Raw genomic sequence first — 24,893 nt, 5'->3', positions numbered from 1 at the left:
GAGCGAAGTGTATTTCTTAATTAACAGTAGAGTTTGTACAGTGCCCTGACAATGCTATGACGTCATGAACTTGATGACGTCACAATGCTATGACATCGCTGCACTGCAAGTCTAATGGCAGTACCGTGTTCAGAGATGTACATTTTTCATTGAAAACTAAAGAAGAATGATTTTTGATGATAAATAGAATCTCATCCTCGTGTCTTTTCTGATATCAATTATATGTGACAGACATTTTTAATAGTTTCTTAAATTAGCGCAGCACAATATATACATGCACATGGCTTTGCATGACCAGTCGATCAATAGAACCGGGCCCATTCTATCACCTGTCTTGGTGAAGTAAGGGTCGAAGAGGTGTATTGGGCTAAGGAAAAACGCTATTCCTGGAACCAGTGCCCTCAACCACCAGAATCCTGTCCTCCACTGACACACGGGCGCAACCTTCGGCAAACTGGATGCCCAATTTTGTCGCCTCTCACAGCCAGCAATGGGGTGCTTCTGGACACATTCTACTCCAGTTGCACATAAGGGAGAGATATTAGTGTTACCCAAGACTCACCACGAGGAGGTTACTTTTCACGAGTGCCAAATATTAAGTGAAAGGCGACATCATACGAAAATAGTTAAGTTATGTGACGTGTTCGGTGTCTTTTGCTTGATGTTCAAAGATGACAGAGGGTTGTTCATGAAATGTAAGTGACCACAAACGTGATGTGACCATATTATGGTCCAACAGAACCATTCTAAACAGTCTGAGAGATGGGGGACGGACACTGCTCTAGTGCGGTTTGTATGAAAAGCTTGCGACCGTATTGGTTGAATGCCGATTCACGAAAAGGAATGTGTTTGTGGATTATTCCAGACAGGAAGTTTACGTCGCTGTTCGGAGCTGTGCAACGTCACAGTCAAGAAGATTTATAGTGCAAAAGCAAATCAAGAGTGGAAGAGAATACACCTTTTGGGCGATGTATAAGTCATCTAACAACGAGTTCCAATTTATGGTGGACTCCAGTAACGGTAAAGCGATGCACACGTGACACAAACAGAAACACAAATTTCACAATTAATGTTTGGCCTGGTAAAGCGAGCCATCGACCATTTGTCGTTATTTTCTTCATTTGGTAGGATGTACCTTAGTTCAAAATAACATAATTGGCATCTATTATCGCAGTAATTAATGATGTCGCAATCGGGATTATGAACGCCAACTGACATTTGGTAGCGTAGAGCAAGCAAAAATTTCTAAATATTTTGTTCCAAGTTTTTTTCAAGGTTTCCCAGCAGGCACAAGACGTCTATTAGACGTCTAGATGAAGTTTAGATCTGGTTTAGACGTCTAAAAACGTCTGTTAGACGTTGATTCAACGTATCCATTTCGACGTCTAAGCCTGTACGTTGATTATACGTTTAAACGATGTTTACGTTTTGACCAGTATCACTTTCAAGATTGTTGATTATAATTTATGCATATCTTCCAGAAACAATTCTTTTCTCATTGTTTTGTTGTAGTGCAGAAAATTTAAGTCCACAAAATGATATCCGAGCTTAGACATGGTGTTTGTAATAATACAAGTAATTAATTAAACGTTAAATAACTCCAATAAAATCAATTTAATTTTTTTGCCTCTTCAAAACATATTAATGATCTTTGTATGCGTTTGGAAAGTGAATTAAAAATATATTTTTAAATGTTTAATATATATTTATATAGTTTATCAGATCATGTAAGAAATAGTATCATGTGTTTTTAAAATCAACATTTTTATAGTTAATCGGATCATGTAAGAAATATTTTCCTGTCTTTAATTCAAATGCATTTCTGACATTTTCTTGTGTGAAAAGTAATTACAATTTCAACGAAGAGGTATCGATCCGAGTCGTTGCCATTCTGATTAGAATTATGCCCTTTGGCTTGCACCAGATGTCGCTACATTTCGCGCATGCGCAGCGCAGTTTTCGCGCACCACGATTTGAACAAGCTTGAAGACATCACCACATCAACGCCACATAGAAGAAGAAAGAAAGGTAGATTCTTTAATAATTTTGTCCGTGGAATATTGTTTGTGCGATTCTAGTGTAACAATTTGTGACTGTTAATCTCGAACTTTATAATTCTTGAGAACTTAAATTGCCCTGAAACCGCCCTTCAGCTGCTGCTGAAGTCACATGGAATAGGGCAGGGTCCGATGTTTTGCTTTTGTAATGTCAGCCATGTTCTGTAGATGATCGCCATTAATATTATGCAAGCTCTTCCTGGAATGGAAGTTGGATCATAATTTGCATGGCAGCCATGAGCACATGTAGCAATCTATTGACTTATCATTTGATTTGGATATCGAAGGTACTCTCTATGAAAATGTTTATCAAGCCATCTTGGTCCTCGCATGAAATTTTGAAAATAAGCTAGCAGTATACTCGACTCTCGCCATCATCGCGTATGGTTTGTGGGAAACATCGGTAAAGGGACGCTCCACGCCCTCTATCGGTAAATCTATAAAGTTTAATGAAGTCTCAGTTACAAACAGTCCGCGAGATCGCCTTTTGTCTACAGCACTAGGGTGCATGGTCTTGTTTAGATGTGAAAATAGATAGTTTGTCGCTGATTGAAAATTAGGTATTTCATGACATTATTTTGCTGAATGATTCTACCTAAAACAAATCAGTGAGTGTACAACATTTGATAAATATTTGGATATGAATGCATCTCTGGCATCCCAACTTTAAAATAATACATTAACCGACCCAACATTTTTGTTTTCACTAATGAATGTCAGACCTGTCTACAGATACTAAGGAATGAGTCTTGGTTTATTCTCATAAAACAAGATTGTACACTTCTAAACTTCCATGAATACACTTTATAAGTAAAGGATGTAGGCAGGTTTGACATTGAAGATGAGTTGTGCATGTGTTTGCATGTCCCCAAAACCAGTATATGCCTATTGTACCCCAAATATCCTGTAAAATGGAATTATTTCTCAAAACCATGAGGAATCATTTCACTTAATTACTTTATTCAATTTGATCTTTTCAGAGACTATAACAAACCTCATACAGAGTTACAGAAAACGATGTCTACCTCGAGATGGGGAAATTCCTAAAGAACGCCCTCTGGACGATGTGGCGGGTGGCAGATCAAAAGAATACTGATGCCCCGAATTTGTATTTATATGGAATATGAAATGAATAAACTTGAGTTTACATCATTTACAAATTTTGTCTTCTTTTATCAATTTATATGGAGATAATGCACTTGCGCTTATAAACTTCATGAGTTCAATTTCATGCTCAACTCAAGGTTCATGCTTAATTTGACTTCATGCTCGAACTTACTGCTGAAATTCAAGGTAAAACATTGAGCTGCATGAAATTGACCTCAAGAAGGCTTATAACCTGGAGCCCTGCCGGTGGGATAAGGACCGCATTACATGTTTGAAATGGCAACTTGTGTAGACAACAGGTATTCTATTTAGTAGAATAATAAAATGTGTTTTGGTGCACCATTAAAACAATACAGTAATTGGCATCTAATCAACATCATTTATACGCTTAGTAATTGACATCTAATCAACGCCTTTTATACGCTTTTCAACGTTTATGTGACGCTCTGTTATTGCTTGCATATGAATAATTAAAAATCAATGAATTTGTCATTTAATTCCACCTAGGTTTGTTGTACCATGCCGTCATATGATTCCGTGGTACTTATGTTTCCGTGGTATTTTCTAATGACATAATTTCTCACGAGCCACTTGCCAAATCGCGCCACCTATCGATTGTTTACGTTCATCAGTTGATCGGCATGGGTCTGAACAAAAAATGTTCAGACTTTCATCAATTTGCGTACAAACAGTCATCTACTATTAAAAACTAATGCAATTTTATGTCTAGTACGTAATGCAGTTTTTGCGCGATCTTTGCAAACATTTTCTATAAACTTACTCACCTTCAAAGTTTTCCAAACATCGCTCGTCTGCTAGATGATGTCATCAATAAAAACAATCACATGACCTAAGGGGGGAATCCCAGCTCTATTTTTTAAACCACAGAAGCCTGATAGGGTCATCTCTTAAGTTGTTTTTTCACTTTTCATTTCACGTATCCCGTATCAACTCTACATATTTTATGAACTGGAAATTTATGCTGAAGAAATGTGACTATTGTGTTAATTCTACAAAATCGTTTACTGTATAACAATTTATCCACTTCGATATTACTGTAAACCTACACTGACACTCCCGGATTGGCTGTTGACAACGTGTGAGATTGTGACATGTGCTGTGCGCCTGTAATTTGATCTGAAGGAAATACCACGGAAACATATGACGTCACCAGAATTTGTGCACAATGGCTGCCTGTCATCCGATACGGACAACAATGAACTTTAGAATGACAAAAGTGTTTTATTGACATTAAACAGTGTTTACGAATGGTGTTTCAAAGTAACAGGACATTGGGTCCCGTAAGTTTCAGATGTCTGTCTGACCCATTCAAAAGTCACAGGACCCATAGAATAAAATTAAACACACATTTCAGATTTAACATTTCTCATAATTGGCATTGAAATTATTATCAAACATAAGATTTATAAATGGCAAATAAGTGTCACATGTCACAACTTCAGTCAAAGTCATTGTGAAAAATACAGTCAGACACTGGGGCCGGCGGGTTGTAGACTTCTATCGGACCGTTGGCGAATCTGCCGGATTTGTCAAAGGGTCAGACGCTATTCGTGAACACTGATTAAATGATACAAAGGTATGTCGTCTAACACTATATTATGTTTATATGACTTGGCAATATGAGCGATCATATTCATAGTCGTAAATTTCGTAACGCGAGGGTAATTAAGAGACAAAGTAGTTGATTTTGTGTATGCAAATGAGGCCAATTTTGTTATTTCTCAAAAAACGTGACCCCAAGCTCCTGTAAGCTTACTGTTGAGATTTTCCATCAAAACCCTTCCCCATAAATATGTCCAAACCTTAAGGAACATAAGGGCAAACTATTTGAACATTGGGACGCACCTTCTGAATTTATATTTCACACTTTCTGAAGCATAATGCAAATAGACGGAACCAGTGAAATGAAAGGAGCTTTACCAACTTTTTTATTTATATCAAGTAACATTACAAACTGGAAACAAACACATTAAATATCGAAAACATTATATAATTAATAGTTTAAATCTAAATTTAGTTTCAGATTAATTTTCCTGCACGCGTTTGAGTAATTTAGTGTGTTCTTTTCATTTAAATTTATCACTTGGATATGGTTTCTCATTTATGGCATGAAAGCATCACAAGGGAAAAAATATTTGAACTTTAAAAATGTTCAGAATTAAATATATTAATATACATTGTGTTACCATCAGATATGCATCAAGACAATAGTCCCAATATGACTATAAGCATGTAGTAGTATATACAATGATAGTCCGAGATCACTTTCAAGAAAGGCCGCTGTAAAGCTTTATTTCATAAATAAAGCTTTTGTCAGGCCCTTAGATCTCGCCACCATCGTATATACTACTTTTGAATCCCCAGTTAACTTCCTGGTCACTATGACCGCGAAAACCAACACTTTCCTGATCACGTGGCACTATTGTGCCCGCCCTATGTTGTGTTGACCTCAATGAAACAGTTTAATGTGAATCGCCTATGATCTCTTTGGTGTTCGTAATGAAGGTGTTCGTAATGAAGGCTTGCTGGGCTTTTCGTACCCCTTGTTCTATGTACTTTTTTTTCTCGTCTTCGCTGATAGCAGACTTACGAGACTTGGACCGGATTTCTTGTTTCATCTTACGGTACTTTTCGTGTTCAGAGAGGATTGAAAGAAATTCCTCCTCTGAGATCTTACTGTCAGTGAGTGCCGTGGAAATACGCTCACTTACCGTGTTCAGCTTTGCTTCGGCTAGAACCCTGATCTCGTCGTGTTTCAACGCTTTACAATGCAGTCTGCTGGATGCAAACTTAAACACCAACCCTACCACCCCCACAACCCCAGCTGTTATTTCAATGCCTAGTACTATAGGTGCGGCCACGATGGTGGCCAACAACCCAACACCTGCCGCCCCTAGTCCCATGCTGGTTGTCGTAAGGACAGTATCAGCCCTGTCCATGATATTGAAAGCTCTATGGTACTTCTTACATAGTTCTTTCCGTGTGTCGCGGTCTTGTTCTAGTTGGCGTTTTACATCACATAACTGTCTCAAGCGGAATCCGTCTACGGTTTCCAGTGTCTTTGCTACGTCCTCTACGACTGGGTACAGGCCCATCCTGTGTGTATATAATATATTCTATGAAATATCTTTTAATTGTGTGCTATTTAATCCTTGCACAGTGTATTTGAGGCTTATAAGGCTTAGATCATTGTACAGGGAAATAGGTGAGAGGCTAATAGGTAACTCTGCATCCACACGAACCCCCCAGAGGTTTACTGAGGGGACTATAAAACCCGTTGAGGGGTCCGGTTGTATGACGATACGGCAACGGTGGTGCCTGAATATGGGGTCCCAGTGTATTGTCACCCCGGGTGAAAGTTGTAGTCTTGTATCATCATAACCTACCCCAAGATAGACTTCTATGGCGAGTGTGGAGCCTGGTTTCACAGTCATAAGATCCAATTGAGAATCGTGGGCGTCAAACCTTAACTCGTCCTTCCAGCCTGAAACTAACGTGTTGCTCGTGTGATCCGGTGTTAGCTGAGCACTTATATCAGACCCCAGAATGAATGCCCCGAGCAAGATACCATTGTTCCTAATTTCGGAGACATACCTCTCTTTGTTTAACGAGATATAAGGTGCGGTGAGGGTCATGTTGATCAACCATTTGGGCTCTCTAAAGTCGTCTGCCAGAGGCTCCCATCTGTACATGTTGTTGTAAAAGGACAGGGCTTACAAGGTGCCGTCCACACCAGGCTGATCGAACCCCCTTGTGTCTCCTAGGCCCCCGAGTGTGTCTGTCAGAGGCCGCCGTATGTACACGCCGCCTCTTAAGAGCAGGGCGTACAAGGTGCCGTCCTCGCCGAGCAGATCGAACCCCCTTGTGTCTCCTAGGCCCCTGAGTGTGATGTTGGGTCGATGATTGGCCATTGCCGCCCGCCTATACACCTTGTCTTTCAAGTGTAGGACGTACAAGGCGTCTTCCTCGCGGGGCAGATCGAATCCCTCCGTGTCTCCTAGATCGTTAAGCGTGGCGTTGGGTCGATGACGATTGGACATTGCTATAATACTATTACGAGATAGTTTCCAATTGTTTTTCTGATAATTTCTCAGGGGTGCACTTCACCCCCATGAAGTGTATGTTGTCGGGTAGGAAGATCTTGGTGAGTGATATCGTGTCTTCCACGGTCACGGTGACCCCCTGCAGATTGGTGTGGGAGTCGACACCCACCCGCACGGAAACAGTGCAAACCTGATACTGGTGTTGTTTCCCCAACCGGAGTTTGATCCCCTTCATGACTTCGACTTCGCTCTGTGGTTCACCTAGGTAGACTTGGATGACCAGCGTGGAGTTTGCCGGTAGACTCTCCAGGATGTTGACCACGCCTTCGAATTCAGACACCACCTGCAATGCCACGTTTTGCATCCCGGGCTTGCTCAACAGCATGTGGGCTGCCATACTGGAGAGTTGGCTGATGATTACACTACGTCTCTGCGTCGAGACGTAAGCCACGAGCAGGGTTCCGTTGTTCACGACTTTGTTTAGGTAGTTGTCTTTGTTTTCCGTGAACACGTAGGGGGAGCCGAGCCTAATGTTGAGAAACCAATCTACTCGAGAGGGTAACAACATCCACTTGTCGTCGTCGGTGAAGACGAGGGTATACTGCTTGTTTCGAGCAATGGGCGTGGCCTCGACGTCGCCTAGGTCGAACAGTTTGCTGCCAACGAACGCTGGGTATAACATCCATCTATCATCATCACTGCGGACTAGGGCGTATCGAGTGTTGCTGTTCGTTCCTTCGGTATTGATGATATCACTTAAGTTACTGTCGGATCCCCCGGCGGGGACTTCAACTCGTTTGTAAATGTTATTTTTAAGTTGCAGGGCGTACAGTTTACCGTCTATTCCTGGGGCGTCGAACCCGTGTGTGTCCCCGAGGTCAGAGATCCCCATATTGACGCATCTCTTCACCCTTCCGGGACCTTGTGTGTGAGTCATCTTATGTGCAGCGTTATGCTGAGGTATCCTATATTCACAGGATTATGCTTTATATCTAACACTGATATTACCAACTCAGGGATGGTGCCACGAGTTAACCTCTTGTACTGCCGGGATGAAAATGACTCGGTTCTGCCGTCATTGTATTTCTCCGTTTTCACCGGTACGGCTCTCAGTTTCGTGGAAGGGTGGCCACCTTGAATGTTGTCCGTTGTGCTCAGCTGGCCGAAATGAATGCACAGCTCTCGGTACGGTACTAGGTCGGGTAACTTCGTGCCTGTGACGGTAGTTGTGGTTTTTATCTCATCCGGCGGCATCCCAATGGTCGGCCGAGCCTCAAGGGGTTTATTCCGTTGTTGGTTAACACCACTGTGCCGTTTGAGTCGTTCATCTTGAGTTCGGCTCCCAAGGGTTTGAAGACCTCGTCGCATAGCGAGCACACGCTGTAGTAGCCGGCAGTTATCTGGTTGCGGGCGCCACTGACGAACAGCTTGTTGTTGTTGGCGTTGATGTTGGTCCATCACGGCAGGTAGGTGATATCGCAGAGAGAGACTTCGAGTTGGCCCGATGTGTTATCGATCGCGTGCATCAGCTGAACGGACTCACCGCTCGTTATTCCTGGAAGTGTTGCGTACATGTTAGAGTATATATACCCATTATATAATACTTTAAAAATGTACAAACCGGGAGTGTTTTACCCTAAACTGGACATAGATTTCCCGCACATGAAGATCGTGGTTGCTGCTGGGTTGTATTTCGGCGCCCAGTTTATAGATGTGTTTGACAGGTATAGGTTTTCGGTGACTAACGCTAAGGTAGTCCACACCTGGTTCAACACCCCTATGCAGTTCTGGCAGAATCAACTCAACTTCGCCGTGTGGTGCGCTACAACGGGGTGTGGCTTGACATTGACCGACACTCGGCGGGGACCGCTGAGTCAGTCTGTGTTCACGTTTCACTTGTACTACCAGGTCAGGTGTATCCTCAAAGAGATCAGCGTACTACTCCCAGAGGACAAAGCATGGGACGCAGTAAACAACCCGTACGATAGACGGGCCTACGAACACGTTTGCAACGAATTCGAGCTAGACCCAAAGACGGATTCGACAACAGCAAGGATTACCGAGTCTGGAGGTTCGAGCAGGGGCCCGCGGATGACTGGAAAAAGTTCATGCTGGACACGTCGAGAGGGTTTACTCATGCCGGCATCGAACGCCTGAACGACTCGATTCGAACGTTCGTGTGGGCCGTGCAGGGCACCAGAATCAAACGCGCTCCGGTATCATCGGTACGGGTACTGCTTTTGACGTGCAGAAACAGTTCGCGGTACAACGTGGAGGATGCCATCTCAGCCCCGGTCGATCTACCGGGTGCCATCCGACGATACCCTGACGTGTTGGAATATGCCCGGTCGAAAGTCGACTACGTGTTCGACGTGGGACTGTACATGGCTCCGAGCGACATGCGACTGAGAATCAACAAAGTGGTGGGCTACAACAACAAAGAGCCTAGGATTCAACCCACACCCCCACAGCCCCAACCTCCACACATGCAGGCGTCCAATCAGCAGCACATCGACCATAAAACAGCGCTGGTGGCTGGGGGGATCACGGTCGGTTTGGGCCTCATTTAGTTAAAAATTCCTTAGCCGCTACGTACACCAGACCCGCCACTGCGACGATGGCTGCCCACAGGTTTTGACCGAGCCACGTGGCAGTTTTAGCCAGCGTGCTCAGCAGCCACGAGACGATGCTACCCAGGATGCCGGGCAGGGCTTCGGCGGCCTTACCAGCAAGTTTAGCCAGGGCCTCCCCGAGGGATTTCAGGTGTTTTTTTACCCAGTCTCTGACGTCACCACCACTCGGTGGGGTGTACCCCCACTCAGCGACACGACCAGGGTTGATATGATGAAGCCCAATGCCGTCAGAATGCTGGCGATGGTGATCCCTTGCTCTCGGAAGAGGATTCGGATCCTGTCAGCTAGCGTGGTGTCCTGGTAGAGGACTCGATCAATGGTTTCCCGCACACGGCTGATCTGGGATCGAAGCTGTTCTCGGAAGGAGGACGCCGTTTCCAGCCGGGTCCTCCTTTCTTCTTCCAAATTACGTATTCGTTTCTCGATGGTGGCTTTCAGAGACTCGTCCTCCGTTTCGCCAAGTTTCGTCTTTTCACGGGTGATGTGGGCGTCTATCGCGTCCAGTTTGGCCGTGTTGTCCACGAGTGACCCACGAATGGTTTGCATGGCCTTGTCCAGCCCCTGCAGTTCCCAAACGGTAAATTCGAACCCGGTAAGGGTTTGTTATGGTAGGTGGCCAACAATTCATCGATGGCACGTTAGGGCTCATCGTTGAGTTCGCCCTGGCTGCTTGCAGATCTTGGGCGACCTTCGGGGAAGCTTGGGTCGATAATCTATGAGGTTTAGTGCATCGCGGATCTGCTGCCCACCATGGCGATTGGTGAGTGTTGATAAGGCAAGCGGTTCTCGTCGCGTTTGTTTTTATGAGATTGATCTCCTGTGAGCCTTCAATCGCGAGCGTCGTTCGTTGATAGTGAACCTGGAATAGTCTCGTCCCTAATGGCACGACGTTGTGTTTTACGCCTCAACTTCGTCGTAGTATTAAGATCCGCGGCCTGCTTCACGAGTTCATTGACTTGCGTGAACAAGGTTTCCTCCTCCCCGAACGTCTGGGCACTATCATCCCACAAGTCATCCATCTGGATGTCATCGTAACCACCTTCACCCATATTTAATTATGTTAAACTTATATATTTCATGTATATAACAATGTCATATGGTAGGAAACTAGATCCTTTCCGGAGATCAAGAGAGCCTCTAGGCGTCAGAGCCGTGCGCCAGTCGGTGACCATCACCAACAATCCCAGCAAGATAGACCAGAACCAAACGCTGCTGGTTAGATTCCCAAACATGGGTGAGAATGACCTCCTCTTACCAGGCACGGTTCGACTGACGTTCAGCCTCACGTTGACCTCTGACAACGACAAACGCGAGCTAGTGCGGAACATAGGTCGGGCCACCATCAAGAAAACCACCATCAAGATCAGCGGCAACGAGGTGTTGAGCATCGACGACAGCGACGTGTTTCACTGCTACGGGGACCTCTGGAAAAGCGAGGGAGAACGCGTCAATGACGTGTGCCAAGGCATCAGCAAATCGACTCGGTTGCGCGTGGGGTACGGCTTCATGGCAGACCAGCTAGATAAGATCTCAGCGGGTGGAAAGGCCATCGCCCACGCGTATGGGAGCCGGTTTTGTGTGCCGCTCGACTTCGAGTTGCTCACGGAACACCCGCCGTTTTACCAGGCCGCGCTGGGTGATAGGTTGGAATACGAGCTCACGTTTAATGACTACAGCAAAGTCGTGCGTACACCGAACGGTGATGAGGCCAGTTACGCCATCGACAACATCTCTCTGGAGTTCGACATGGTCACTAGCCCAGAGCTGGCCAGGCAGGTTCGAAACCAGTACTCGGGGAAGGTGGCCATCCTCTACGATAGGGTCCTGCAGCATAGAACGATCGTATGGGATTAGAGCGACACTGTGTGGAACATCAACCTGAACGTGCCGTCGCGATCGATGAAAGGCATCCTGGTCGTCCCCGTGGAGGATTACGAGCCGTTCCGAAGGGACAGCGAGAAGTTTTTCAACCCCGAGATTGGAAAGGTGAAAGTGACCATCGAGGGCGTGCCCAACCAGCTGTTCAGCGCCGGTATGAGGGCATACCAGCAGTGGGATGAGATAAAAAAGCTACCGGCGATCAAACAACACCCACACATAGCCAAGGACCTGGACCTATCCTCCGTGCAGATCGGGGAATACCTGACCACCAAGTATGCGCTATGGTGGGACATGCGATCCGCAGATGACAATAAATGGCATGGCAGCGGCCGCCGCATTGACAACGGCAGCGAGGGGATAACCATCCGGATCGCCAAGAAGGCTCAACCAGCGGGCAAGTTGAAATTATATATGTACATGATTATGGACACGCAACTTAATATAGACAATGGGAGATTCGTGCAAGCCATCTTTTGATCTACCCCGCGACCCGCACTGCGCCATAGTGTGCGGGCAGACGGGCTGTGGGAAGACTGTTTTCGTGCTGGATATGTTGGAAGGTACTACAGGGATGTGTTTGATAACATTGTTATCATGTGCCCTACTCTGCACATGAATAGAACGTACACGGAAAGACCTTGGGTGATGACGGACCCGGACGTACACAGAGTCGACCCGGGGACACGTCTGCAGGACTGGTTGAAGGGTTATCACGGAAAATTTAAAGGGGAGTCGACCCTGTTCATACTGGATGACTGCAGCTCTAATCGAGAGATAACAAAAAAGAGAGACATGCTATCGTACCTGGCCTTCTCCGGCCGGCACGCAAAGCACAGCATCTGGGTGCTGACGCAGAAGTTCAACTCGGTGTTGAAAGACCTCAGGGAGCAGATGCTATGGGTGGCCTTATTCCACTGCAAGGACAGGGATTCGTTCGAGGAGTGTTTGAGAGAGAACGATGTGATGAGCAAACTAGAACGAGAATGGGTGAAGAAACAGCTCGCTGAAACTAAGCATGCTAAGCTCGTGCTCAAGACCGACCAACCCGTGGCCTATAGGGTGTTTTAGCTTAGCAATGCTTAGCAAATGCTAAGTAAAACTTAGCGTTTAGCACTTAGCAGTTATAGTTATAGTTATGCCTTTTTTTGAAGTGCTAATCGTGTGCAACTTAACCTTCATCTCGCTATGTTTCACCTACATCGGGTATTATATTATTAAAACTAAAACTTGCTTATTACATTATAAGATGGAGTGTGATGAACTGCTCGAACAACTGTTGGTGCCGCAGGATGATAAGAGTGACGACAAGTGAGAGAGACTGGTAGCGCTGGCTGTTGGTGGTAAAGCCAAACAATACTTTGGGGACTACACTCCCGATAAAATTCACAAAATGTCAGCCGAAGAAATCGATAAGCTGTACACGAGATACGAGGCTAGACTTGGGGCCGAGATGACAAAGACTATAGGATCGGCTATGACCCAGATCTACACTGGTATAAGTCGTACTTCCTTCCCATTCCCCCGGAGCGTTGACTTTACCTGTGGGAGGACCTTGAGAAAGACCCGTTTATTGAACATGCCTTGAGCTCTGTCAGCTGCGTGCTGTACCACAAATACGGTATGTTTTTAGCCCCGGTGATGGCGGCGATTATCACAGCAAAGCATTGCCCATTTAAGGAGGGGAAAAATAATAGTAATGATATACAAGATGGATCAAGAAGTGACTCCGACCCCGATATGGGGGAACCCCCTACTGGGGGAGACCCCAATAGGGAACCCTCCCCAGGGGGGAGAATCCTACAGTCACCAGGAAGAAGAACCCTAAGAGAGTCGCCGCTGGTAGAAAAGGTGGTTTAACCAAGCATCACAAGAGTAACTACACGCCACTCCTGTGGATTGCAGACGCAGCTGCTGCTGCTGCTCTCTCATTATTCATGTTATATAATAAACAACCATCCCCAGCTCCACAACCACAATTAGAGGTCAACCCACATATCATGTTATAAATATATATTTTTATATCATATACATAATTTCTGAGGGGAAAACGTTCATCAACGATGCATACCACGCCACCTTGGTCGCCAGTCTAGCTGTAGGGTACGCTCGGTTGACCAAAATGGTGCTTAAACAACCGACTATCAAGCTAGATTTCAACCTGCAGGATATGGGAAATATTTTGAAGTAAATAGAAACATATATAGGATGGCTACGATCGCTATGATGGTCGGCAGGGCTTTAATCAACGCCCTGGCATTTTCCGGGACTAATTTCCTCTTCTCGAAACTACGGGAGTCGAACGCGGTCGAACGAGATAGAGTCAGAACGAAAACGACACGATATAGCCGTGGAGAAACTGCAAGCCGTGCAAGCCGAGTATGCAAAGAAACGTATACAGAGGATCGATTACAGTAACGAATAACTCCAGCGTGAGAACCATGCCATTAAAACATTCGAGAACGTTGAAGACACAGCGAGAGAATTATACCTGCTAACCGGTAAACAGCTAGAACCACTCCATAAGCCCACACTCGCTCAGTACTACACACCATCCCCGGGGCAAAAGGAGCGGGAATTAATCTTCATCGCGCTGGGTCTAGCAGCGACTGCGTTGGTTGTAAAGCAATTAGACTAAGTACTCATATGAGTATACCGATGGGGAAGACCTGGGGTAGGAGATGTAGGACTGAGGGGTACTGCTGTTTTCATATGAGTAGTATCAAAAACGGCTTCCCGAACTACACGTGTTCTGTGTGTGGTAGCGGAGTGAAAGGTCACTACTGCCTATGCAAAGCTCATGGAGCAAACGTACTCACGCACCATCTTATCTACGAAGAATAAAAAGTACCACATACAAGAACGTAGGCGCCTCCTCAGGATAGAGGTGTAAGTCCAATTAAATATTGGTGCACACCTAGGCATAATAATGAATAGTTTCTGCCGCTGGCAGAAGGATGTGGGTAAAAGTATAGATATCAGTGTCCTCAAACCTATGATTGTTGGTGAACTCTATAAGACACTGGAAGACCTGGAGGGCTTCGCAGTTTCAATCATGGTGGAAGTACCAGAAGGGCACACTTGGAATTACTTTGATGGTGGGAAAGGAGATGTGTATCAACGCGGGGATATAGAGGAGTTTGTCGACAACTCGTTGCAAATAATACAAGAAACCCTACTACGCGCATGTTCTGGATGGGTAATCGATAAGGTCTATCTAGATATATATTAAGGCCGCCTCCTTTATTTTTTAAGAGTTACCACCCTTCCGGTGGTCCAATTAGAGATTGATATTCTTAGGTGTGTACACAATGTCTACTACTCGAGAGCTCAGACAGATTGTGAGAGAACGAGGCGTAGTGGGTTACTCCCGAATGAGGAAACCAGAGTTGTTGAGATTACTCGACATACAACCCCCTCCCACGGTAAAACAACAAAAACTCTGAGCGAAAGAGCTGGGGCTGACGGGTTATTCTCGTATGAGGAAAGCTGACCTAATCGAACGGCTGAACGACCCCGTAGTAATGACCCACACTGTGAAACAACTCAAACAGGAAGCCCGAGAGCTGGGGTTAGTAGGTTATTCCCGTATGAGGAAGCCTGAGCTAGTCGAACTATTGTGTTTAGCATATAGCTGTTGATCTAGAGTTCGTGCGCACTGAGCGCGCTGTAGGTAACTATCTGAGAGGCTGGCGCATGCATGTTGATAAGAACATAGACATCGCCGACATCAAGCCTCTAATCGCTGATAGAGTTAATGAGGAACTAAACGATTTGGGAAGTATAAAGTTTCAAATCACAGTGAAAATGTCACTCGATAAACAGCAGAATGGGGCCATTGAGTACGTTCAGCCTTACTTCCTGGGTAAACAAGAAGTCGTGACTCATACCGAGACTATAGACGAGTCAGTCGATATCAGTTTTCAGCAGATACGAGAATACCTAGAACGCTACACGCACATGGGTTCCGGGTGGGTCGTGGATAAAATCGATAAGGTCTATCTAGACATAGCTAACTACATACCGTTTAGAGGCGGGTCGTACCTAGACTTGCCAGCCTACTACAAAGCAAAACAGGCCATAGTCAACATCAAGAATAGAGGAGACGATTGCATGAGGTTAGCTATCAGGTCAGCCTTGTTTCCAGCTGACACTAATTCGAACAGGCCTTCTAGCTATCCCCAAGAAGATGGGCTCAACTGGGATGGTATAGATGAACCCACCCCCATATCCCAGATCACTAAAATAGAAAAACAGAATGATATAGCTATTAACGTCTTAGGGCACAAAGGCAACACAACGGTCGTGCACAGGGTCAGTCCAATAAAGGGGCGCAAGACGATCAATATATTCATGACCCAGCAAGGTGATAAGTATCACTACACGTGGATAAAACACTTCAGCTGGCTGTTGCACGACCTGTCGAAACACGTTGGGAAAAAACACTTTTGCGTACGATGCCTACACGGCTTCACACGAGCTGATTTATTAGAATCCCACCGGGAGGATTGCCAAGGTGTGGGGCAGATGGCCATACGAATCGACATGCCCAAGGAAGGCGACAATATCCTAAAATTCGCCAACCACAAGAATCAGATGCCCGTGCCTTACATCATCTACGCCGACATCGAAGCCTCGATCAAAAACATTGACGTCAGGCCAACCCCCAACACACACAAAACGCAGGAGCACGAGGCCTGTGGGTTTGGATACGTGGTCGTCCGGTGTGATGGGGAAACGAAAGCTCCCGTAGTGTACAGGGGTCCTGACGCGGCTGAAAAGTTTCTAAAGTGTTTGCAGGAGGAAGAGAAAACTATCAGGAATGCACTGTACACTGTCGCTCCCATGTGTATGACTCAAGCTGACCGGCTAGCTCACGGCTGCAGCACTCACTGTCATGTGTGTGATAAATCGCTGAACGGCGATTCGGTGAGAGATCATTGCCATGTCACAGATAAGTATGGAGGCGCCGCTCACAGCGCGTGCAACCTCAAGCTCAGAATCACCCCCAAAACGATCAACATCCCCGTGGTCTTTCACAACTTGAGAGGGTACGACTCTCACTTGATCATGCAGGCCATCGCGAGGGTCGATGGCAACCTGACGTGCATCCCAAACAACATGGAGAGATACATCTCCTTCAGCTTGAATGGCCTGAGGTTCATCGACTCGGTTCAGTTCCTCCTGTCGTCACTCGACAGTCTGGTCAAGGCCAACGATACCTTCCCCATCACTGATCGATACACCGACGCCGAGACTCGACCCCTGCTGATGAAGAAGGGTGTTTACCCCTATGAGTACATGGATAACTGGGCCAAGTTCACCGAGACCAAACTGCCTCCCATCGGCCGATTTTACAGCAACCTGACCGACTCGACAATCACCCAAGACGATTACTCGCACGCGATTAACGCATGGAATAAACTGGGCTGTAAGAATCTGGGTGACTACCACGACCTGTACTTGAGAACAGATGTACTCCTGCTAGCCGACGTATTCGAGACGTTTAGGAGGACGTGTTTTAAGCAGTCTCAACTCGACCCCGCATGGTACTACACCAGCCCAGGTTTATCTTGGGATGCCTTGCTGAAGAAAAACGGAGTTAAGCTGGAATTGCTCACCAACTACGACATGCACCTGTTCATTGAGAAATTCTTGCGAGGTGGGATCTCCATGGCTGCCAAACGCTACGCAAAAGCCAATAATCAATACGTGAAGGGCTACGACTCGAGCAAGCATCCTCTACCTCGACGCCAACAACCTGTACGGCTAGGCTATGAGCCAGTATCTACCCACAGGGGGATTCGAATGGGCATCACCCAAGATCGATGTTATGAGCATCGCCCCGGATTCGAACAAAGGCTATATCCTCGAAGTGGACTTGGAATACCCCAAGGCATTGCACACATCGCACAACAGCTACCTCCTGGCCCCCGAACGTTTGAGGGTTAACCCGGACTGGATGTCCGAGTACCAACATAACTTGCTGGGTGGACGGGTGGCAGACGTTGAAAAACTCGTGCCCAACTTAATGAATAAGACCAAGTACATCGTGCACTATCGCAACCTATGGCTGTACCTGTCGTTGGGCATGAGGCTGACCAAACTACACAGGGTGCTCGTGTTCAACCAGAGCCCCTGGATGGAGCCCTACATCAGAATGAACACGGATCTTCGAAAGCTGGCCACCAGTGACTTTGAGAAAAACCTCTACAAGCTCATGAACAACTCGGTGTTCGGTAAGACTATGGAGAAACCTGAGGAAACGCTGCGTGACCGCGGAAGCTAGTCCGTCGAAAAGAGGAAGACAAGCTCAGGAAACTGATAGCCAGCCCGGCATTCAACCGGAGCAAGATATTCACCGACGACCTGGTGGCCCTACACATGAAAAAAAGCCACATCAAATTCAACCGGCCTGTTTACGTGGGGATGAGCATCCTCGACTTATCCAAACACCTGATGTACGACTTTTACTACGAGCTCAAGAAGCAGTACGGCGACAGGTGTGAAGTGCTGTACACGGACACGGATTCCCTGCTGATGGAGATTCGAACCGAGGACGTGTACGAGGACACGAAGAAACGCCTCGATTTGTACGACACCAGCGACTACCCCAAGGACCACACTATACACAGCACGGTAAATAAAAAAGTGCTCGGCAAGATGAAGGACAAGTGTGCTGGCACGCCCATAGTCGAGTACATAGTACTGTTCAAGACCTGCACCTTCAGGCATCAAATGAACACGCTGAGAAGCGACGGGCACAGAATAAACAGACTGACGATAAACAAGACGTCCCTATCGCCGATGGACATGAAGCGTTGGATAGCTATCGACGGGATCAACACGTACGCGTACGGGCATGAGAAAATTGAACCAAGAACATAGGTGTATATATACGATGTCACGGAACCAAAGAAAGTTTGAGGCTATTTACTACAGCCCGCGTGGGTACTGGAAAGGAGCTAGCGCCGTACATAAGCTGGCCAAAATGGTGCGAGTATCCCCGGACGAGGCCAAAGCGTGGCTTGAAAAACAAGCCCTGTGGCAGATCTATTTACCTGCACCACGCTACGTGCCTAGAAGGAAGTTCGGTATTACCGTACCCAATAGTGCCCACCAGGCCGACCTCCTGTTCCTACCCCACGACAGGAGGTACAAGTATGCCCTAACCGTTGTTGACGTTGCCAGCCGCTACAAGGAAGCCAAACCCTTGACCGCTAAGGATGCGGCCCAAGTAGCCCGCGGATTCGAACGTATATACAAACGCAGTCCGCTGACATGGCCCACAGAGCTGCAAGTCGACCCCGGACGGGAGTTCATGGGTGCTGTGTCACAACTGCTAGCCAAACATGATATCAAGGTCAGGAGTGGCGCGGTCGGAGCCCATCGCAGCCAAGCCATAGTCGAGAGATTCAATGCGAGAGAGATGGTCAACCCAGAAAAACGATCGACGGAATGGATAGCGCGGCTACCTCAGGTGGTGTTGGCTATCAACCACGAAACTACTCGTCTCACCGGCAAGAAACCAGCCGACGCTATCAAACTGAAATCAGTAGTGGCTGAGTCGGCTGCACCATCGCGTGGGAAGGAGAAACAGATCCCCGATAGGGCCCTCGTGAAGTACCTCTACCAGCCGGGGGAACACGAAGGGGACACTCAGAAACGAGCCACCGATCCGATATGGTCAGTCAAAACTTACAACATAGATAAAGTAGACATCAAAGCCGACGAGCCGAACTTGTACTACTTGAAAGATGGGCCAGGGAGAGGTTTCATCAGAGAGGAATTATTGGTCATACCATACGGCACAATGTTGCCACCCAAGCAAAATATTTAACACTTACCTTGTTGAGTTATCCCAATAGTATCCTGTAACGACATAGAGCCATCACATGATCAGGAAAGTGTAAGTTCACGGTCATAGTGACCAGAAAGTAAACTGGGGATTCAAAAGTAGTACATACAGCGACCTTTCTTGAAAGTGATCTCGGACTATCATTGTATATACTACTCATGTCAAACCTCTCCTCTGTAATTAAATAAATAATTTAAATAAATTAAAAGAAATAGTCCAAAGTTGTTATAAATATTAAAACAGTGTCATCTTGGCTAGTATCATAAATAAAAGAAATAGTCCAATAACTTGTCATCCACATGTAAACAGTGTCATCACGAAGAAGTAATAATGTATGTATATAAGGTTTTAGGGCGACCTTGGGCCTTAAAAGGCCTATATGCGCCCAACACTTAACAAACTGTTATATTTTTGTTCAGTTAAATAACATCGTACTTACCCGTTTTAACGAGGAAGTCTAAAACAGCTCTTTGTATGCAACCATACATTAAATTATCGCCAAGTATTGCGTTCATTGAAAAAGTATTTTGGGTTTTGTTAAGCACAGTTTCTTTAAGAGCCTTACGTGGGTTTTCATGAGCTGGACATTCAATGAGGTAGTGCTGAACTGTTTCTGGGCACTGTAAGTTACAGCTTTCACACAGAGCAGATAAGTCTTTATCTAAAATACTTCTATATGCCTTTAATCCACAATGTCCCAGCCTGAGACGAGTTAAAACAACTTCATCTCTGCGACAACGCCGATGAATTTTAAAATGTTTGTTTACTACAGGACAAGTAGAGTACATGTGTCTACCTGTAGTTTCATTATCCCATTTATTTTGCCAAGATGCATTTATTGAAGATGAAATGACAAACCAGTAATCTCTTGAATGGGCTTAATTGAATGAATATCTGGCTGTGGTCTGTTGCAAGCCATCTTAGCAATTGTGTCAACTACTTCGTTTCCAGCTACACCAACATGTGCAGGAATCCAAACAATATCACAGCTGATGTACATGGAATTTAAAACAGTATCAAGATACAAGATGTCGATAGTATGTCACTCGTGGACCTTGTACACCTGATTGAATTGCTTGTACAGCTGACAACGAATCAGTAAAATTATTGCTTCGTGTTCATTATCTTTACCCATTTTAAAGCTTGAAGTATGGATGTCAGTTCTGCTGCAAATACAGACAGATGATCAGTCAATCTAAATCTTTTGGATAAACCAATATCGGGAATATAGAAAGCTCCACCAACATGACCGGGTTCTGGGATCCTTTGAAGCATCAGTGTAAATATGAGTAAAATTGCTATATTTGGTGTGAATGTAATCTTGTGTGAGGATTTTAATAACACTTGGTGGCATTTGTTTGTTTACAAGCTCCGATAAATCCTGTGAAATCGAAGGTTGTGTTAAAGTCCATGGAACCGTTTTCGGGAGAGATCGAGCAGCATTCAACTGAAGATTGTTTAACTTGTACTGTAATGCAAATTGTTGTACAAGTAATCCAAACGGTGGTTTTCCATGATTCCAATCACACATGACATATTCCACGCAATCACACAATATATCAGTTGCTGGTTGATACCTAGAGGAAGCTTTTAAGGATAAATAGTACTTAAGGGCAACTTTAAGACGATGATATTGCAAAGGAGGTTCTGAGCATTCCACCTGCAGGGAAGAAGTAATAAAGTTTAGTAAAAAGTTACTTCCCTTTGTCAGAGCTGACCTGATACTTCCAAACTGTTATATATAAAACACACAATGCATCAGTGAATAATTGATTTTTAATGTATTCTAGGATAAATAGACTTTCAGAATATCTGCAAGAAACGTGATCACAGACGTTTAAAGAAAGAAATTCACTTTCCAATTTTTAAAATTTCCTGATCAGACAGTCCTTTGCTGTGAAAAAATGCGGGAAAGGCATAATCATGTGACTAAATATCCCTTCTAAAACATACAATCACAAATTGCCCACTCAAAATCCCTAATTCGAAGTGGAATGTACAGTGAAAGCAGACCACCCTCTTCGGTGGTCACAAGGTCACGAAAGGTCAATCGAGTTACCTCCCTTTGCTTGCTCTACACTACATTTGGCATTTTATATATATTTTCAGCTTACTGATGTTTAATCATTATTTCTGTTGTAAATAATGTGGCGTATAGTCGCAACTCGTTCAATCAGTGTATGAAATAAGCCAAAAACCCTGCCAGACATCAGGGCCGGTAACCTAAAAAAATGTTACCAGCCCAAATCAGATTTAACCAGACTAGACAATCCAAAGAAAATTAATCAGTTGTATGGAACATGTCATATAGAAATTTTACCAGACCATCGGCTAGCTGTAAATTTAGATCGTCTGTCAGAAATCTTGGCATATTCTTGCCCGTCTCAGGCAGTCGGACGGGCCTTATTTCATACACTGGTTCAATACGATCGTGGCAATTCCGATTGCCTTATTTTACCCAGATATTTAAGGCAACTCTTGATTATTGCGGTATTGCTATTGACACTGTCAAACATATACTTACCACGAGTAACAAATCTAAATACTATATAAATATGATCTTAAAAATTATTATCCACATGGTGGAACATAAGTCATGTCATATTTTCAGTATGTGCACTAGTTCACATATAACTTCATGTACAGTCGTGGGGCATAAGTATTCATTACTTTCAACATGGCGGACGTTATCAATGTTTTGCCAGAGACGTAGTATTTCACTGAAAAGTACATAGCGGTTTGAAATTCTGTGAGCGATGGGTTGGAGGTCTCGCTTTATCATGAGCCAGATATTTACAATGATGTTGATATCCGGGAATTGTGCTTGCGCATCTGTGGTTTTTACATCGTTATCCGACATGTAGGTAGTTACCAAGCGGGCTCAATGTACCTGGGCATTGGCATCCTGGAAGACAGAGTCTCCCTGTGGAAAATGCCAAGCAATAACCGGCCACAAGTTGTCATCTACTATATCCATGTACTTCTGAGCATTAATGTTTCCTTCCTCAGCAACTAGGGTGCCCATACCACAAATACACAAACGTAGAGATTATTACACTTCATTTTTCATATCTTGCCCGATATCATCCTGAGACACCCATATCTGACAGAGGAATGACGGCCTCGGTCAGATATGGGTGTCTCGGGATGATATCAGGCAAGATATGAAAAACGAAGAGTAATAATCTCTACATATCATTAAAGACAGACGTCGTTTAGAGGGTGAGCAAATAAGGTGGGGGCTGTTGATATAACCGTCCTTATGCAACAAGTAAACACGGTTATTCGTCCCAGTCACTATCTGGCTTTCATCTGAAAAGATGACTTTATTCCATTTTTCATTTACAGTCCAATCCTTTCTCTCCCTGCACCACTTCTTATTCACCTCTCGAACGACCATCTTCCTTTTTGCAACTCGTCTTTTAAATCCTAGTTAGGCTATTTTCCTCCGAATTGTTTTTTTAACAGAATGTCTTTTCCTTACACTCATTGAATTTTGCAGTATTATCTGGTGAAGAGTGCTTTCTTTCACCAAGCATGAAAGTGCAGAATTCTTGTGGTCCCCAAACAGTTTCCTCTGCCCACTTCGATGGCGATTTTCAACAGATCCGGTGGCACGAAACTTTTTCAAAACACTGTTGACTGTTGTCCTGGGAATATTCAGTGTCCTTGCTAACTCAGATATATTTCTCACTTCATTGGATGCATGAATTATCGTTTCTTTGACGGAGTCGCTCTGTTCTGCACATCGTAAAAATTACCGATATCGGCAGATGTAAACAAAAGCAGACGACAAATGACAGCAGTCACATGACTGTCATGTGCCCGGTCAGCTTCCTGCAGCATCTGACACTGACTGGTTACCAACCTACCGAGCGCGCCGCTATAATATCACCTTCGATTTTCGCGATGAGCGTCAGTTTTTGTCAACTGACGAATACTTATGTCCCACGACTGTAGCTGTGCTTGTCACTGATTGATTAATTGAATTGAATTCGACCATGACCTCATTACATCACAAATGGGAACTACTTTTTTCCCTTCATAAGATTTTCCTACGTCTGTTCTGAATTTGTAGAATTGATTCATGTCTAAGCTATCATTGATGTGAGATTACAATGTTCATTCAGCATCGCAACTACAGCAAATGCTGACAAACACTTCCGAAGTGATTGACCGAGTGCTTCAACCACATGTTGAACATCTGGTCGTTGCATCTGCCGCCACTGCTCTCGTGCCTGCTCACCAATCATCAATCGTCTTAATGTGTCTCAATTGAACACGTTTGCACAATCAGAGACATCAATGAACAACACAAATAAATGTCTCTCTTCAGACTTTGTTCATTCCCTTTTTGCAGCCCCTATCCATGGAGATGTGTTCAATATCAGCATTTGTATTCCATCAAATACATCTGGACCTGATTCGCCAGCAAGAAAATGTCATAGAATCAAATGAATTCAATCCTCTGATGATGAGGATTAAATGCCTTTGACAAATTTTATAATAATATCTAGTTTGACTAACTGCTCAAGGGTGCTCAATGACCTCAGATGCTCAGTAGACAGTGGCAATGTTGGATCACTTGTATTGCTAGACTTGAGTGCAGCATTCGACACGATTGATCACAGCATCCTCCTCAAGCTTCTTGAACACCAAATGGGCATCACCGGTTTGGCATTTGGATGGTTTTCATCATATCTGACAGGATGCACTCAGAGAGTCTTGATAAAGCAGTCTTCATCCACAACAGCAGATCTCACATGTGGAGTTCCGCAGGGATCTGTTCTGGGGCCCATCCTCTTCCTCCTTTACATGACATCCTTGACCGACATATCCGACAAGTATGACACTCCTCATCATTCGTTTGCAGACGATACTCAGCTGGTAGACTCTTTTACTCTGAATCAGATTCAACATTCCCTAGAGAAGACAGCTATCTGCACAAAGTCCATCAAATCCTGGATGTCATCTATGATGCTCAAATGGACGATGATAAGACAGAAGCTATGCTTGTCGGCAATAAACATCGTCTGAACAAAATCACGACTGAGAAAATCACAATAGCTGATGCAGAAATTACTCTAGCTCCATCCGTGAAAGATCTTGGAGTGTTCATAGACCAGGACCTATCACTTGATGCTCAGATCAACCATCTTTCAAGAATCTGCTTCTTCGACCTGAGAGCTATCAGTAACATTCGTCATAATTTAACAACAAATGCAGCCCATACTCTCGTCAGGTCTCTCGTTCTATCTAGACTGGACTATTCAAACAGCATTCTGTTTGGACTCAG

The 24,893-nt window shown here is 44.8% G+C and overlaps 1 protein-coding gene across 1 annotated transcript in view; it reads left to right on the top strand.

Moving 5' to 3' along the window:
- The first annotated feature begins 729 nt into the window (after positions 1-729).
- The window catches only part of LOC124279525 (protein YIPF4-like), a 191,167-nt gene continuing 167,003 nt past the window's right edge, over positions 730-24,893 (top strand). The window contains exon 1 of the mRNA XM_046715350.1: positions 730-1,020. The gene's annotated coding sequence lies outside the window, so the exon portion shown is untranslated. The remainder of the gene's footprint in view (positions 1,021-24,893) is intronic.

The sequence above is a fragment of the Haliotis rubra genome, unplaced genomic scaffold (assembly GCF_003918875.1).
Source record: "Haliotis rubra isolate DU_JTF1 unplaced genomic scaffold, ASM391887v1 Scf251, whole genome shotgun sequence".
Taxonomy (NCBI): Eukaryota; Metazoa; Mollusca; class Gastropoda; order Lepetellida; family Haliotidae; genus Haliotis; species Haliotis rubra.
Note: the sequence above shows the minus strand (reverse complement) of the source record. Positions and strands in the feature narration are given on the sequence as shown.